Raw genomic sequence first — 19,423 nt, forward strand, 5'->3', positions numbered from 1 at the left:
GGTCAATCATTATCATGGAATCCATGAATATTTTCTTTCTTATTTTACTGGTTTTTGTAAGCCATGATATAAATTACAGTTTAATTTTGTTTATAGATTTTTCTGTCATAAACTCGCGTTCTAGCGAAATTCTTTTATTTTTCTAGCTGTTAGCAAAGTTGCGATTTGTTCACTAAACAGTACAATGAAAATCTTGTTGTTTCGGAGCCTCCAGCTGGTGTTAGAAAAGAGTGAGTACTTTATTGGAAAGACTGAGAACCAGTCTGGTGAAGCACATGTTCATTAGTTGTGAGTTAACTCTTCTAGGAGGAAGAGCGCCCAGTCTAAGATTTCTCATGAGTGTTTTAATTAAGTTAATTGATGCAGATCAAGCAAACAAATCATAACTTGTTTCTTGTAAGACTTCAGGTAACATCAAGGAGAGAGGGAAGAAATTGAGTTGTTACTGATGTAATCAAGAAGGTGTAAATTAAAAGCCGAGGGAGAAATAACATATTCTTTTTCTCCCTGTGTGGATATTGAAATTCAGATTTTACAAGTTTTGTTTGTTTACAGAATATTCTATGGAGAAAGTTTGTGATACTTTAAACAAGTTTGAGAAGGAAAGAATAAATTTATATATTGGAATATAGAGTATGAATGTGTTAAAAAGAGGATATTTGAGTACAGTGACTGAGTTTCTAACTTTGGTTGATATATATCCAAAGTTATTCTAAGTTTTGAAACATTAACTAAATTTCGAAAAAAAGAACTTCATGATATATTTTGCTCTGTGTCATTGATTGGGAAGTTAATTGAATAAAGAGAAAGTTGAGTATCGATCTATCAGAGCTTAGAATCAGTCAGGTGCGTCCTTTTTTTATTCCGTCAAATGTCGGTTTTTATTGAATATAATTTTTCATTCAGTCTCTTTGTTATCATGGATGACTTTTATTTCTGATACAGTACATCATTGGATAGAATACTAGCGTGTGTTTGGCGAAGGCGAGACACGTTTATAATACCTGAGTCAGAATAACGTAATTGATTTAGAACTTGATTAGAAAATAATGTAAATTTGTGTGACATTTGCAAAATTGGAATGTTATTTTTATGGTAGAATAATGAATAAAGTGTGTATGTTTTTGCCATAAGATGAGAGAAGACTTGTTTAATAATCATTAATGTAAAAAATATTGTAAATTTCTTTAAGAATAATAGCATTGTATACTATGCTTTAGTTATAATATCAGTTTTTATGGTTAAAGGGAGGAATAGACATTATTTTTATGTGTTCCCTTAATATGTGAAACATAAAGCACTTCTGTAATAATAACACTGAGAGTTTCTGTAATTACTTAAATTGAATAAATTGAATAAAATTGAATAAATTAAATAAAACACATCTAATGCTAACTTATATAATTTTCTTCCAAATTTTTTTCATCATTTACTCATTATATATAAAAATGCATACAACTTAGCATCAATATTTATATATAAACAAAATTTAATTAACATAAATTATATCCTCCTAGTACAATAACTTAGATAATTATTCAAAATTTGTAAAATTTTATATTCATGAAAATGTTAAGTTATTTTTATTATGTAAATTAACATTAAGAAACAACTGTAAGGTTTTGTTTTAGTGAGTGTTTTTCATGAGGTAGGGGATGAATTATTGCAGAAATATTACCTTGATACCATGTGTCTATAACGATGTGTTAAAATTCCATGTTAACTTTCATTTTCCCATAAAACAAAAATTGACATCGGCCCCCATACGTTTTGTGTATGAATGCATCATTAACTTCAAAAATATGTAAATGGTTTAGTACGAAGGAATCCTTTGTTTTTCGGGGAGAGAAAGGGGAAAATATTTGCCGCCAGTACTTTCATTATCAGATAAGAGCATACCTCGATTTTTTATGCAGGCCGTCCCCTGTACCGGGTAAATAGTTCAAGCTTGAATATTCGTTTTTTCGTGCTGACAATAATTTACATAATGTGAGGGCTAAATGTTTGAAATAATAGCATCTTAAGATATATTTCTTCCAAGATACACCATTCTCTTGGAATTGCTTAATAATAAATATATAACCATTCCAACAAACAGACTGGTTTGCTGAATTTTTAAAATTATTTAATGTTCTAAATTTAAATTTTCATGCGATGTTTGTTTAAAATTCATATAACACGATTACTTTCAAAGTGTAATTTGATTCGACGTTAAGTGGAAAAAATGCAATAACTTTATTTTGTACAAAAGTATCAAAGATTTTATGATCCTATTTCAAGTAGTTCTTATCAACTTGTCTGGATGTATTTATTTTGGTATTTTACATTTGCTTACAATAGTTTTATTGTAAGATTTCAACATCGAATTTTATCTTGAGTATCTTTTGCATAATCAGGAGAAATTTTAGCTAAAAAAACCCTGAAGCCTTCACTTTCATAACATAAACAGTAATTTATCATTTCCTGCAGATACAAATCATAAAGTCACGGACAACATGAAAAATGAATTATAATCAGTAGTGTTTTGATATGGAATCTGCCCTATTATTTCTGTTTCCCTGCAAATCAAAGTTAGAAAATTAAATGTGTCAAAGATTACATGAAACTTAACCTGGCCGGGGCTATGGGGCTATCGGAGTTATCTATGGTGGCTCCCCCTAGCTTGTTAGAAAGACGATAAAATTTCAAAATGTCTGTGATAGTTAATGATAAGGCACCATGTGAAGGGGTCACATTTAGGGTCATACCACCATCTTATTAATAGACCATGATGGTTATATCTGAAAGCACATTCTGAGAGTGAAATACAAGAAGACTTAAGCTGATATATGGGCTACCATCCTCCGAGAAATGTGAATAAAATGTGACAGTTATATTGTGGGATCATGACTTCAGATAGGGAGGTCTCACCCGGAGATGTTTGTTGGTCATATTATTGTACACAGTAGCAGTTTTATTTACAATAACATTCAGTGTTCAGTGTTCATTGCAATCACTTGTTGTAAATTCTGCGGAACAAGAAGGAAAGAATACAGAAGCTCAAATGTTCATGTTCGGTCCACGGTTCGGCTATTAAATTGAAAATTTCTGTGTGACAACTGTCAGTTTCATTTGGAATGTCTTTATCTCTAAACAGCTTCATAATTCACGCCAGTATTTAACAAATTGGCAAACTATTCTAGATTATAAATGCTATAAATTTTAATGTTATCACTTTCAGATATGAATTTTCCTCTTGTTTATGATAAACAAATTTCTCGAAACCAACATGGAAACATTTTTTTAACAGATAAAATTTCTAAAACCACATTCTCTCCCATATTGCATATCTGTTTTTTTTTGTTTTTTTTCAAAACACCATTCCATACAGTGGGAATATCTCTACCATACCATTTTCTCAGATTTCACAACTTCCAGACAAGGTCACGGACCCCTAAATCTTGAAAAGTGATCAAAAGTTGCAGCTCCTTATCAATGCCACAGCAAAAATATCTCTTCCCAGTGCATTATGACACAAATACATGAGAAATATTGCTCTCAGCCAAACTACAGCCAATATCAATTACAATGAAAACATTTCTGATGTAATGACAATAATTCTACAATAATTCAGGGGAACTAAAGACCATCGTCTTTTTTTCTTCCGAAGCCTAATTGATAACAATTTCTTGGGAATTGCTGCAAGTTTGTAGTCGATTTGTTTCTCTTTTATTTTAAATGTCATTACAAGTACCGGTACTTCAAATTTGTGTAACTTGGGGAAGTCTCTGTATGAATTTTATGTTATAAAAAAGAAATACATGTAGTTTTTTTCCGCTAGATTTGGTATGACAGGTTTTTTGCTGAAGCTTAATGTTCTTTGGATTGATTGATTTCTTAGGTTTTAGGTCACACCAACATTTTACAGGTCATATGTCAACTTTTCAACTTCAATGGTAGAGGAACCTCTAAGTCCTAAGCAGGCACCTAAGTAGATCCACTAACCTTCTGTAAGCTAGCCGGATAGTTCCCGCACAAACAGTCTGAGAGACTCAAACTCACAGCTGTGAGGGGCTAGAAAGTGACCATTACCACTTGGCCAGAGAAACCCCCCTTTAACATTGATTGTAAGCAGTCTCGGTTTAAGAAAATTTGTTGAAGGCTGGTAACTATGCCATGTGATTTGAAAGACTACTAACCATACCATGCCATCCAAGGTTACTCCTACAATCTAATTATTGCTAATGATGCACTTGTGCTCATATGTACATGATCTCATTAATAATGTTCTGGGAACTGCAGTGGGAGTAAGTTCACAGTTGATGTTAACATTTTTACAAGGCAGAGATAGGAACAGATATACAACAAATACTGGTTAAAAATATGGAAAGAAATATTTGCAAGTGAGAGCGATGATCTCTGAACATATCCTGTATATTATCAAAAAAAAAAATTAAGAAAAAAATCATCATTCTGAATTTGATAAAACATCTGGCCAAACTTCTTTCTGAGTTCCATCTCGGTTCTCAGTATTTTCATTGGTCAATAAACATTCTGTGCTGGTTTCTGACCTATTAAATTCCTGAGATCTGAGTTTAACAGCTTAGAAAAGTTCTTTAAACTTTGGGCCCTGGAGTATTTTATTTGTTTGTTTAAGATTAAAAAATGAGCATTTTTTGTCAATGGAAGAAAAGGGTATCTTTGTGTTTCTTCAGAAGACAAAATTTATTGATGTAGCGTAGTCATGAGAAGAATTTTAATAATTTTATGTTTCACACCAATATTATAGTAGTTCAGAACTTGTTCCTTAACAATATAGGTCAAAAGAGCCCAATATGCGGGACTTGATTTAAATTAAGCCTATGGCATTTGAAAGATTTTTAGTTAGATATAGCGGAAAAAGAAATCCCAAAATAATGCCAAAAATGGCAAAATTGTAGCAATTACGCAGAATTCAATTAGGAATACTGAAACCACCAAACTAAAAAAATGGTCAAATAGAATGAACTGAAAATACGACAAACACATAATAATGTCATGATAAACATCTTTACGAATAAAAAATATAATATCTTTGATTGAATGTAAGGGGCGACTTTTTACGGCTTCCACACAGCACATACAATGCTGATGTGACAATAAATAGTGAAAAAGGGATGGCAAAAAAACTGGCAAAAATTTAAAATGTTGCAGGCTCGTTTCCCTGGTAATCTGTATCCCTGGACTAATTTGTAGACAGACAATATTGCTGGTATTATTGCTGGACCATATGCCTGCTTTACCATGAGAAACTTGTGAATTAACTTCTATAATGCAAAACCTCTTTACACAATGATTCTAGCCAAATTACACTGTATTAAATGGATATTAAACATAATACATTTAATTACATGCAACAAATTATTTTTTGGTTTTTGCCAGCTACAATAATTAACAAGATGTTGTATGAGTCTATATTTTACAGTACAGAACGATTTTTAGTTGTCTGGGGTTGTCAGGTTATAGAACCCCTAATTTCATCAGGCAGCAGGTATATTTTGAGAAGTTTCATCCAAAATAAGTGGTTTTTTTTGTTGTTTTTTTTAAAAAGTCTCTATGGTTGATGGTTTGAGTTAAGTTTTTCCTTAATTTAAGTTAGCTAAAGTGCCATTTTGTCTTCTGTTTACAAAAATGTTGTTGTAACTTACAAAATTATTTGCAGTGTTAGAAAAGTGTTCATAGCGGTCTTCCATGGTTACTGAGCTTTGTTAGCTGGAATGTCCATACTGTAAAATTATGTTTGGTTTTAAGTGTAGCATTGAAAGTTCCATATGATAACCGACATATGAACACATTTGCAGATGCCGGTGCTAGGGGGCGTGGATGGTAACTTGCACTTTCCAGTACTGTCCATGAACATTTTAATTTTGATGTTTAGGGCATTCTTTGGGGATTCTATTTTCTCTATTTTATCTTGCAATGCCTGAGACTGGCAACAGACAATTCCATATGAAATACCGGACAAATCTTAGTCAAATAAAACTATATGTAAATGATTAAAGAGAAATATCTTCATGAAGACTAAGACTGGTGTGAAAGATCTGTGGTTTCAAATGTTTTGTCTTATTTTGACCAGTAACAATAATAGCTAAGATAATTGTTATTGTCCATTAAGTTAGAATCAGTTTATCATTCCCAGGATATATGTCTAGTCTTTCAGACAACAAGAATAAAGAAAAAAAACTGGAGGGTAATGTATTTTATTGGTCTTTGTATACATTAAGGTGTAATATAAGATTTGATGAGGGTAAACATATGTTTTATGAGCAAGAGGAAGCAGGTCAGTTTGATGGCTTCAATAAACAAAACCAATATAATTCAGATGTATGACCTGATTATTTGAGGCAAAATATTTACGCTGTAGACTAGGATATATAAGAAACTTCGATATATAAGAAATTTTGTAAAACAAAAGTGAGGAATTTTGGGAGATATATTAATCATGTTTGAAAAATATTGTTTATATACAAAATCAAGGTTGGAATGTAGATAAGTGAATTGTAAAGTTTGACTTGAAATAAGGAGGAGTGTTTATAAACTGAAATTTTCAGAGGTTATGAAAGTGAATAACTCAATGAAAAGATAAATTATTGTGAACTAATGGAATATTTGGTTAAGAGAGATAGAAGAATATTTTGGTGAAATGGATCAAATTTAGAATATATACAGTGAGAGCTTATACAGTATGTTAGATGTAGGGTTTATCAACAGTTGTCAGGCCTTGTAACAGCTGCTATAGTTGTTACCTGGAAGTTAACCGAGACTCAGATGTCCAGGAGTTAACCAGTAACTGGTGTCCAGGAGTTAACCAGTACTGGTGTCCAGGATTTAACCAGTACTGGTGTCCAGGATTTAACCAGTACTGGTGTCCTGGATTGAACCAGTACTTGTGTCCTGGATTTAACCAGTACTGGTGTCCTGGATTTAACCAGTACTGGTGTCCTGGATATAACCAGTACTGGTGTCCTGGATTGAACCAGTACTGGTGTCCTGGATATAACTAGTACTGGTGTCCTGGATTGAACCAGTACTTGTGTCCTGGATTTAACCAGTACTGGTGTCCTGGATTTAACCAGTACTGGTGTCCAGGAGTTAACCAGTAACTGGTGTCCAGGATTTAACCAGTACTGGCCTCCTGGATTTAACCAGTAACTGGTGTCCAGGAGTTAACCAGTACATACTGGTGTCCAATTAGGTAACATGGTTGGGACTTAGTAGGGCTTGAACCTACAATACCAGGGATGAGATGCAGACACCTTAATCACTAAATAATATATGGCTTCAAGATAATTGGGTTTTCACAAGTGAAGTATTCATTTTTGTTTACAGGCTTTATCAAACTGAGACTGCAACATTTTTAATTCCGTCATTTTAGGCATGATCTTGTGGGATTTCATTATTTCTTCTCTATTTTATAGAGAATCATAATGTTACACTAACATCAGCAGAAGTTACTGAGTTTGTTCCTGTCTAGTACAACACATTCATGATCTTGTGGGATTTCATTATTTCTTCTCTATTTTATAGAGAATCATAATGTTACACTAACATCAGCAGAAGTTACTGAGTTTGTTCCTGTCTAGTACAACACATTTTAATGTTCAAGCTTTTAAAAGATCGCTATCAGATTTAATTTCTTTGACATGCAGACATTTACTTAGATATAGCTGAGAATAGATTGTACTTTAGGGTTATTATGTGTGTGGAAAGTAGTTTCTATACAAGAAAGTGCAACATTCCTACGAAGATGTAAATTACTGCATTCTTAGGAATATTATATTCTTTTATTGACTTTTCAATAATTTGTACTTTAAGGAAAGGTTGAACACTGTTTTTTATTTTTATTGTAAATAAGTCTAAAATGTTTTGCTGTTACTAAACTTAGTAAAAATCTTACAATGGTACTGTAATTGGGATGCCTTTGCTTCAGTCTTGTTTTTGTTTTTCGTCTACATTGACTTGACTTATCTGCTGCTACTAATTTTGAGGTAAGAATTCACAATCAGATTACCTAATTACCCCATTTACTATTTTCCCAGGAGCTGATTATCTTACTCTATCTTACAGACTGGTTGCTTTGTTTTGATGGCTAAATTAACCTGATCAGTATAATGGATTTGCCCAGTTTGAATTTGGAACATTCCATTCTAATTTTTAAGGAATTTCAATAACAAAGTTCTTATAGACTGGTTTCATTATTTTGATGGATATTAACCCTGAATTTGCTGAAATTGTGTAATGGATTTGCCCAGTTTGAATTTGGAACAGTCTGTTGGGATTTGAATAACAAAGTTCAAAAATTGAGGCACCAGTAATTTAGGGTTTGGTCAGACTGCATGGGTGTGTAGACTTGCCTGGCTCTATACTGGTGGTACAGGCTAATCACCTCCGGTTTGAGCTATGTAATGGTTATAGCATTGTTTGTTTTGGCTTCCTGTGATGAATGACATATCACTTTGCCATATTGTTCCACCCCCCTCCTAGCCACAGATCAATGCCTTACATCAAAGAAATACTTTATTGGAGGCACACTAGCTTCAGTAGCATAATCTACATTGTTCTTTGTAATAGTAGATTCAGGTTAATTAAGGTTATGAATATATACATGTACCTAACTTTAGATTCCGTATTAATTTAATGCAGAATATGTTAGTTTGCCAAAGTTTTGGAGTACTGGTAATCAAAATTTTGCACATTCTACATGTTTGTCATTATAAGTTAGAGGGAATTAGAGTTTTGAATACTTAGGCTGAGGTATACAAGGCTTTAAAAAGAATACATGTATGTCAAAGTCTGATAATAACTGCAAAGGAATGCCAAATTTTATACCTGGTAATCAAAATTTTGATGAATGTCAAATTAGCGTTTATCAAGGAAATTAAAGCCCTGTTGTCACATTGCCTGAGATGCCAGTTTACCAGGATACTCTTTGTCTTTTTTTATGCACCCACTCAAAAAGTGGGGAGATGATATAATGGTATAAATTACTCCTTGGTAATTTATTGTCAAGTATTTAACTATCTCCTAACATATGATTGATAAATACTTTATTCTTTGCCTTATTTCACACTAAGTATCTACATCTCACATATAATTCTAGGTATGTTTTGACAAGAAGAAGAATTCTAGTTCAGATAATACTGCGTTACTATAAAGCTCCTCATCTTTTGTGAACATTGTATGTTTTTGTTTGCATCTGTCTTTCAACTATCCTGTTTTTGTTTCGGAGTGGCAGGGTGGTGAAAACGTGATTAGCTTCTATACTCAGTTGTCTGCTTTTCCACCAACTCTAATACTCTAATAGGCTCATTAGACAGTAGCTTGTGCTACATGATTATTTAGGCGGGGAATTTACAGTGTTTTTTTGTAAGAATTTTCAGTGTTTTCAAAGATTCTTTTTCACAGATCTGGCGTCTTTAATGTGCTGATATTTAATTCATTTATATTAACTGATTATCTTTTTCAGAAGGCTATAATTCTCGCTTTGCATAGCTTTTTGATTCCGAGCATGTTAAGTGTTAAAAACTTAATTTGATTTATTATCTTCAAGTGAAGAATTCATAAGCTTCTTTATTAGGGTGGGGGTGTAATATTAATTTTATGTAAGAAGTTTTGGCCTTCAATTGTATGTGTTTTTTCTTGTTTTTTTTGCTTCTCTATGCTGTTGGCTTGTTGCTCTTCCAGAAATGTTGGGAAATCGACATGCAACATTGACAGTTATTTTTTTTGATCCTTGTGATTTAATCCTAACCGAGCTTAATATCTTCAATACATGTAGACTTGTCAGTCTATAGTTTACACTATACTTATTCATGGTTTGATTGTGTTGGAAGCTATAAGCTTATTGAAACACTCACGAATCCTGTTCCTGGAACCAACCAGTACTAAGATTGTAAAGCTTCTTGCTCATGAAAACAATGGCTTGCCTCTGATTGGGGTTTGAACCAACATGGCCAGCCGTCATTACATTACTAGTCTGAGGCATTAGCCATTGGGCCAAACTGCCTAGATAATAATAACAGACATCAATTTTAAAAAAAATTGAAATATATACTGATTAAGTAGCAAACAGTACAAATCTTGATCAGATGGCTTATCTCTTGGTATATGCAACTTGATCAAGGTTGAGAAATATATCTAGATGTGTTAAAATCAATATTTTTTTTTTACCTTTGAGGCTTTGATACGCTGAAAAACCAAGTAATTGGTCCTGAATTTTGCCCTTCTTTTTTCTGTGAAATTATTAATTTGTATGCAAATTTGTTACATATATGTATATTAATTAAAGGTATGTTAATTTCACCAGTAGTTGTACCATTAGTTATTAAAGAACTCAGGTGTGTAATGTACATGACACCAACTCTAATTGAAACATGTACAGTATTTTGACTTTTTCTTTTATGGCATTTTGGTTATTTCGAACCTACTTGAAAATTTTCATTTGAAGCAAATTGTTTTTGGTTTTTCCTTCCTCACACTTTCTTTTATTGGACTGAATAGGGATCAGTGCAAACAATGATCAAACAGGACCGATAATCAGGTTTATCTTGATCTGCACTGGTTGCATAGGTAAAATCTGTTGTGGTCAACAGACTAATAGTTTAAAGTGATACTTGCAAAGCAGGGCAAGTCCAGTGACGTCCTGCTTCATGAGGGACATACTGCGCGTGAGTTGATATAAATAATAATCATCCGTTCGGTTCACTTCAAACAATTTCAAGCTTAAAATGTTAACATACCTAAAATATAACAACCATTAAAGATGTCCGAAGAAGCAGTTAAGAAGCAGTTACTCGCAAGGTTGGCCAAAAAGTGTTTTGATCCTGTGAATTAATAAAATCTGCGTGGTTTATGACCATAGAAAACATGATCAAGGAAAAGTTCGCTCTCCAAAGAAGATGATATTGCCATAAAATTGGCCGAATATTTTATTTACAACACAAAACAGTTTATGGCATTATTTGCCAGATAGTCCTGAGGAAAAGATAAATGCGCTGGGATTTTATGCTAATTTTAGCTACGTTAATGAAATATTAAACGGATGTCTGTCAAACAATCTTTGATATGCTATTAAATTAAGGGGGATATCGTCGACTAAGTAGCTGCAAATATTGTTATCGTGATTATCATATTTAACTATGAATGTGAAATTTGAAACTTTTAAAAGATTTTAAAATAAAAAGTAGGCAGTTAATGACAAGGGTAAAATTGTCAGGAGCTCAGTTTTATGAGAATGGTGTTTTAATTGAAGTTAAAATTATTATTTTTATGATATCATTGACGACTGTTAAATGCAAGTTAATGATAAATTGAAAATATTTAACTTTGTTGCTAGATTTTCATGATGATAATTAGAAATGTGAACATATTTTGATAAATGATTTATAAAGCCTTAATGTTGGATTTTTTTATTATTTCCAATTGAAAAACAGAATTAAATTCTAATTTAGTATTATGAATTATGCATTACTTAATGTTTATATGAATCTCTGATGAATGTTATAAAGGGAGATAATTAAGCAAAATGTGAATCGTTATTTTACTTGATTATCACTAGCCTTTATTGTATTTGATGTTATGTTAAACTAAAGTTCCATTCTCATATTACATGGCTCATGTTGATTAAACAATTTTGCTTCTGAAATGAATCAATGTAGCATGGCAGAAGTACTGTCACACCTGTGTTGACAGTCAACCATATTGCAATACATTGATTGTTAAGAAAAGCAATATAATTTATAGTTAATTTTTCGAAATGGTAAATTAGCCATATGAATTAGAAAAAAAGTTTTTCTGAAAATGTAAATGAGTAATGTTCTTAATAAGTCTTTATTTCAATTTTATATAATTATATATGTCATTACAATGTGTATAATATAAAATGGCTATTTTTTTTGGACAAATTATGGAAAATAATACAGAATGGGTTGTTTCATTTTGACAGTAGACCTGAGTTACTTTCTGATTGTTTCCTTCTGACAGAAGACCTTGTTACTTTATGATTTATGTCAAAGGTAAGGACATAAATAAAAAGTTACTTGTATATAGCATTTATTTTATTTACTAGTCGTTAAACTAATCCTAGAGGAATTAGGCAAAGTACAGTGGAATAGTCGGAATTTATACTTTCCCACCAGAGGGCGAGTTTGAAGTCGTACCAAGATGTATGCCGTAAAATATCTTAACGGACTGACAAGTGAGTTTGTATATTGATGATGATTTACGTCTGCCACATCATAGAAAAATATATTCCTCGCCTAATGTAACTTTTATCAAAAAATTATGTCCCGTTTATTATTTTTAATGTTTCTTTCGCACTCTTTGACATTTTGTTATGAAACATTTTCATGAAATGTTATTCCTAGGCATCTGGGACCATGATAACTTTTCATTAAAAAATAAAAATAAAAAAAGTTGAAAAAATACAGATGTTATTTTTTTTATGATGGAAGACATGTTGCAGAACTTAGCACGGTATGGTACCCACGTAATCACTTTAAAACACGTTATTAATAAAATTGAGAACTTTTGGATTGATTTATGTAGGATCAAAGCTAATTTTTACAGATTTTCATCTCGGATTTTTTCCGTTATGTTGATTCACTATTGGCTTTTATTTCAGTTCTACATTGTTGTATAATTAACTCATTTTTTAAATCGTAATTCTTTATTTTATTTACATAAATGAAGTGTATTTCCATATAAAGCTGCTGTAGGGGTTAACTAGTCAGCTGGAGAACTTAATATTATTACACCATGATGACAAAAGCAAGGCTTTTGATGGGAAAAGGGAAAAAATAACAACAACAGAAAATCTTTAGGGCACTTTAACATTTCATCAACTTTAGGTTTTTTAGGACATATATGAGAATAGATTCAGCCTGCATTTTGTTTTTTTATGTTATTAATTAAGCCTTTACTTGATATTCAACACCAGTATAGAGCCAAGCCAGCCAGTGCATTCATACTCATTACTGTAGGCCTAAGGTAGTTCAGTTTTTGTATTTTGATAGTGAAACACCTTATACTTTGAATAAATTCCAAAATCAAAGCTGAACAAATCCTTTACATTAATTTAGCAGGTTGGTTATAATTGATTTTGTAGAACTATTTTTATCTGGCTTATCATTGGACATTACAATATGATTTAAGCGAATAATGACCTAAAATGGATAAACTAGCTGTCAAGTCAATAGAAGAATGGACTTCAAGATTAAGTTTCCTCTTTGATGAGGGCTTACACTAGCTTAATTATGTCTTAACTGCTGCCTGTTTCTGGAATTCATTGATGACATAAGGTTTGATTGCAATTGTAGAATTTCATCAATATTTTAACTCAAAATTAGCAATGGTAATTTAGTTTGTTATTGTTTAAATAAAAAGCATATTTTGAAGTCCTTTCAGTCAGTTACTAGAGATTGCAGGATTGAAAATCATTGACCAATCTATCTGAATTTAAAGGGTTTATTTTAACTGTGTCTTTTGTTTTGACTCATATGGCAAAAGTCAAAGTGTAACAGGTCCAATACTTAAGGTTTGTTGTCCATCTTGCTGTTTGTTGAAATCAGGCTGTGAAGGTTTGAGTCTTTCACAGGAGGACTGAAGCAAGTCAGCCAACGGAATTGACCACTGGTCAAACAGCACGTACAGATATACATGCTAATTTTATTCTGGTGTAAAAAGCAGTTAGTTTTCAGTTCTCCAGCATTCAACAAAAACAAACAAACAAAAATGATATAAAATGATGAAATAAGAATAGAATGACAAAAAAAAGGATGAGAAATATTCGATAGAGAGAACATCAAGGAAGAAATCTCACAGCATTAATTAGAAGCATAAGATTTATTATTATAATGTTTTGAAAATATTTGCAGCAGCTTACAACTATATTGGAGTAATGCCCGTAGGTAATTCTTCTTGCATAATTTCTCCGCTAGCATAATCAATTAATGGTTTTCATTAGTAATATTAGAAACAAATTAGTTATTATGCTGAAAATTAAGATATGTGCCAAGATTTACAACATTGATTCAGCCGTGATGTAAATTTTAGAAGCTGCAAAAAAAAAAAAAATTTATACAGTGATTTTAGGTTTTTCTTCAGAGTTCCATTAGCACCATCCTTTGTGAATGAAGTAATCTGAAACAAGAAAATGATTAAGAGTAGGAAGACATGATAAAAACTCTGAAAAAGCAAACAGTCGATAATAGTTGTGTTTTGTCATTAAGTCTTTCTCACATTTTTGTCATTGTACTTTTATGTTTTACATTTTTATCTTCAAGTTTCTGTACTTTTCGTGTTTTCGTCATTGTAATTTTGTTATTATGGCATCCCTTCCGCTTTGTGCCTTTTGCCCTGTCCTGCTGGGCTCCTTTCTGGTGGTCTTGTGTTGGGGGGGATGCGTTTATTGAATGTCACCCTGACGTGTTTTTCATATTTTCTCCTTCCTTAGTAATTATTTCTCTACAAGTTTAAACGATGAAAACATGGAAGGACAATCATGTAGACACAATGATAAAAATGCTAAAATTATCAACTTTCAATTATTGTGTTTTCGCCTTCACATTTTTGTAATCCTACTTCCATGATTTCATTTTCGTACTTTTGTATTTTTCTGTATTCAAAGGTAATGGCCCTAACAGATCACCATAGAGTACCTATATAGTTGTTTATGTTTTACTTATGAAAGGTTATTTACAAACACTAATTTACTGAACAATCACATTAAGTAACTATAGGTGGTTACAAAGTATACCTTTACCACCAATAGAACACCTTTTTTTCTCAGTATGTCCATTAGTTTTTTACAATATTTCAAGATAAACAGCAGTGTGTTTTTAATGCTTCTTCATTCTTATAACATTTTCAATATGGCAGGTTATGACGTTCTTTAGCGATTTTATTTCTCCCAATTTTATAAGTAACAAGCTGATAATTTAGCAAGTTATGTTCCACAATTACCTTTTAGTGAAATATTTTGATATTTACATTTCCTGAAATATAATTGATCATATGTATGTGATAATAATAAATAACTGCTACAAATTTCATAATTTATGGAAAAGACTTGCTGAAATAATTGGGAATCACTGGAATTATTTTACAGCACAGATAATCACCTCCCAAGTAATTGTCTGACTGTTGTGAAATTTCTTTGATGTCCTGGGAAAATATCTCATTCATTTGTCTTTTTACCATTATAGCAGAGGACAAATTAACTTAAACTAGGCTTTGTCATAATACAAACTTGTCTCTGAGAAAAATCTGTTTCTGCTTTTACTATAGACAATCATTCACTATCTCAGTATTTCTTTGAAGTAAAATCATTGATGAAATATGAAAGTAATTCTGTCCTCATGGATAATTTAACTTTTAAAATATTGACCTTGACCTCTTGTTAAAATCTGGGAGTGACCTTGACATTAATCATTGGCTGGTTAAAATTAAGAAGTGACCTTGACCTGATGGTTGATGGGCTTGTTTAGATGATCTCATGGATAATTGGTTTGTTAAATCTTGAAAGTGACCTTGACATGATTGATTATTGGCTTGTTAAAAGTTACTAATAACCTTGACTTAATAAATGACAGGAGTACCCTTGACCTCTTATTAAAGCTTAGAGGTGCCTTGATATAATGTTCAGTCCTGTAAGTGACCTTGACCTTATGAATGATTAACACACAGATAATCCAGGGGTGGCTTGTTCAATCCTTAGTTGAGATTTAACAATTAATCTTTGACATGAGTTGTCTCTCATGTCTGATTTTTAATCGGACCCGATTAAGGCCAGAGGCTCAAAATATATAATCAATATAGCATGTTATTCTATCACCCATGACCAAAACGCTATTTAAATGACATTTTAAGTTATTAATTTGACAATTTATTTATTCTATTATGTGTGCTGTTCCTGTTTTGAATAGATATCTGTAGCAGAACTTTTGGAAGGTCTGTGTGTGTTCACATAAGACAACTTTAATTAGTTAAAGTAGTTTTCTAGACTGGGCAGACATTTGTAATTAATTATCTCACCTAATCATGACATATGCATGAATATAAGCATTAAATTCGTACTCCAAAACTTTGTTAACAAAAATGTTTACAATCAAAATATCTTTTTTTTACATATACTCTGTTACCTCACATATAAAGATTTATGGAAGAGTTTTGAGAGAATGAAATCAGGGTTGTATTGGCAGGTTGTATGGTATAATGAAGATGTATGGGACCGGTTGAATGGGGGAGCTTGTTACAGCTATCTTGATTGTAAAGACCACCCCAGGGAATTTCAGAGGGGCTGCCATCATAAAGCATGGCTGTATCTAGGAAACTTAACGGTGAACTATCACCCACTCCTTTAATGTAACAAGGTCGTTTGTTTTTTGATAGGTAGACCTTGAAATTCACTGTGTTTGACAATTAGGCAATTAATATTTGAGTTCAAGTTCATTTTATTGTGGATAATGCACTTCTTAAATGAATTAAATACTACACTCTAAATTGTTGATTTTAATAAGCTACTTATTTTGCTGCTAAGTAAATTAATAAATATTTTGTGGATGATAATAAATTTCATATTTTTAAGAAATTTTCTTCTGGTAGTCACAAGTTTCAAGAAGCCCTTAATTACAACAGTTTTATTCCACAAACCTTTTAAGGGCATTTATGAACGGGGAGTGATTGCTAAGGGTTAAGGTTACTATCAACCCAGGCAATATGGGTTTGAGCATCAAGCTACTGGGGTCCATGATCATGCGGTCTCATATGACAGCAATACTGGTTGTAGTTCCAGGAAGCAGACACATGAGAGGAGGAGTCGTTCAAACAGACTATGAGCTTTATTCACAATTAAGTTTTATGATGAAAATGTCTAAACTAATAAAATATATGATGGACTACATTATATATTGTCTGGTGTAAGTAGTAGTTAATATAGATAAATTCCTTAAATGAAACTGACTTTAATTTCTCCTTAAATAGTAGTATTATATCCTTCCTAACAAAACTGCATGTAAGCTGAAATTCAAAATTTATGTGACTGGAAATTGTTTATATTTTGTTTAAAAAAAAACAACCAAAAAAAACAGAGCTATAGAATGAACTTTTAATTTCACAGTGAAGAGAAAATATGGGCATTTGTGCCTGAGTGGTTAAGGTCATTGACTTCAAAACACTTGCCCCCTCACTACTGTAGGTTCTAACCCCACCGGGGACTTTGGATTCTATCATGTGAGGAAGCTTACGGAATGTCGGTGGTTCTACTCGGGTGCCTGCTTGTGCTTGTAATAATGCAAGGAGGGGCACCTGAGGGTTTCTTCCACCAATAAAGTTTGACCATCGCCATAATTATGACCTCCACTGTGTTGGTGCGGACTTAAACCCAACCTATATAAAAATAAAAAGAAGAGAAAATTACTTAAAATACATATACAAATGTATATACAATCAAGGGAACAAGTTGGCTCAAATTTCACAAAGTTAAATGTTTTTTGCCTCTCATATTCAGCTGTATACAGCATTTGGGGGCCATAGATCAAAGTTTTTTATACTATTTCCTGACATTTCAGCTACTATAGGGCAAGTAGAGATCCAGTAAATAACAGTTTGTGTGACAGTTTAAATAACCCTTACAGCAATTATCAATTTATAACTTCATTACATATGTCATCATTATGCCCCTATGTTTATATGTACAGGTTTTATTATATGTTTGTTTATCTCTCTCTCTCTCTGTGCTCTCTTGTAATGGAGACACTATCATTATGTGGGGAACAAAATTTGTAGACAAATATAGCCATAACTTCTGTAGTTCTGACCAAATCAACTGTTTATTTGGTTAATAATTTATTAATTTATTTATTTTTCATTTTTTTTTTTTTGGTGGGGTCCGAGGGGGGTGGGGAATAGAGAAACTTTGATTTGTCTTGAAATCTTATGCAATAGTCATTGGTAAACTTGTATTTTCCCCATTTCTTGGGATTATCAAGGACTTTCAGACCTTGAGACCAGTATATCCCTTATAACATACCCACCCTGCCCCGGCGGACAATTATAAATAAAATGTCCTTAGATTAGCTAGAACAATGTGAAGATGTGTCTTATTCTTACCATTTAGGAATAATTTATTACAGATGCACCTCTCCACTACAGATACCTCCTGGTGTCCATTCTGTACAGGTTACTCTGTATTTGAAAATGTAATATACAGGTTAAAGTACAGGTCACTGAACTTGTCATAAAGTATGCATATAGAATTTAAACTTAAAACAAGGATTTTTGCCTTATATATTGCATAATGTCATGTTAAATTTCCTGTTAATGTTACAAATTATACAGTATGTTTACCTGTCCGTAAGTATATATGTATATCAGTGTAAGGAAAGTAGACAATGGTAGGCCATGGTCAGGTCAACATCCATTAGTTTACTTTATTCACAAGCAACTGTTCTTGGTCTGCATAGCTCAGTCAGTTTAAGAGCGCAAGGCTTGTAATCTCAACATTGTGGGTTTGACAACTAAAATTACTAATCAGTCTTTCGGACTTTAAATCGAGGTCCCTTGTACGAGTGCTTAAACACTTAGCACATTAAAGAACCAGGAGAAGCTTCTTGAATTGGGGCTGTATCTTGCACTATCCTTCTAAAATATAAAATGACTAAAACAAAATATAAACTCAAATACACACAGTTCTGCGTTAACAATTAAATTGCACAGATGTACAGGCCGGCCTCATGGCTCTACTGATGTTTGATGCCAGCAAATTAGGGGTTTAGGCAAATCATGTATAAGGCCTGAAAAAAGGGTCAAACAAAATATAATCAAGTCTTTAGATTTTTCATATAATAAAACTGCTGTTATTTAATAATTTATTTTCTGTGTATATTTTCACAGATTTGCTGTACTGTGGTTTAAACCAACACATGATTTATATTTAGAATATTATATAAATAAATCTTGTCAGAAACAACATTGATTTAGGTGTATATAAATATTTATCAAAAACATAGACATATTGACGGATATATTTTAATAATGTTTTAACTACACTTTACTTAGATTATGATTTTATTAACCGGCAGAAATGTTAAGTGGTAATTAAGAGTTAATTAATAGGTCTACGATATTAGCCATGGCTTAATGTAAGTCTTATTCCCGCCGGCAGTGAGGATCGCCGTGGTCCTACTTCAGATTTGGACCTCCTCATGGTTGATTTTACAGGCATCAAAGTAAAAATTATAAAATTATCATGTTTTGATTAGATTTAGATATGATTAGTTTAATTAGATACCGGTAATTACAATAAAATACTAAAACATTACTCACACATAATTTCTATGAAATTTTAACATTTCTTATACAATGAAGTACATAAGTTTTAGGGCAGCGGTGGCTTAGTGGTTAAGGT

At 32.2% G+C, this 19,423-nt stretch overlaps 1 protein-coding gene across 1 annotated transcript in view; it reads left to right on the top strand.

Moving 5' to 3' along the window:
• Positions 1 to 252: 252 nt before the first annotated feature.
• The window catches only part of LOC132758113 (inactive tyrosine-protein kinase transmembrane receptor ROR1-like), a 203,355-nt gene continuing 184,184 nt past the window's right edge, over positions 253 to 19,423 (top strand). The window contains exon 1 of the mRNA XM_060749620.1: positions 253 to 846. The gene's annotated coding sequence lies outside the window, so the exon portion shown is untranslated. The remainder of the gene's footprint in view (positions 847 to 19,423) is intronic.

The sequence above is a fragment of the Ruditapes philippinarum genome, unplaced genomic scaffold (assembly GCF_026571515.1).
Source record: "Ruditapes philippinarum isolate M1 unplaced genomic scaffold, ASM2657151v2 ctg42_1_1_1_1, whole genome shotgun sequence".
NCBI classification, from domain to species: Eukaryota; Metazoa; Mollusca; class Bivalvia; order Venerida; family Veneridae; genus Ruditapes; species Ruditapes philippinarum.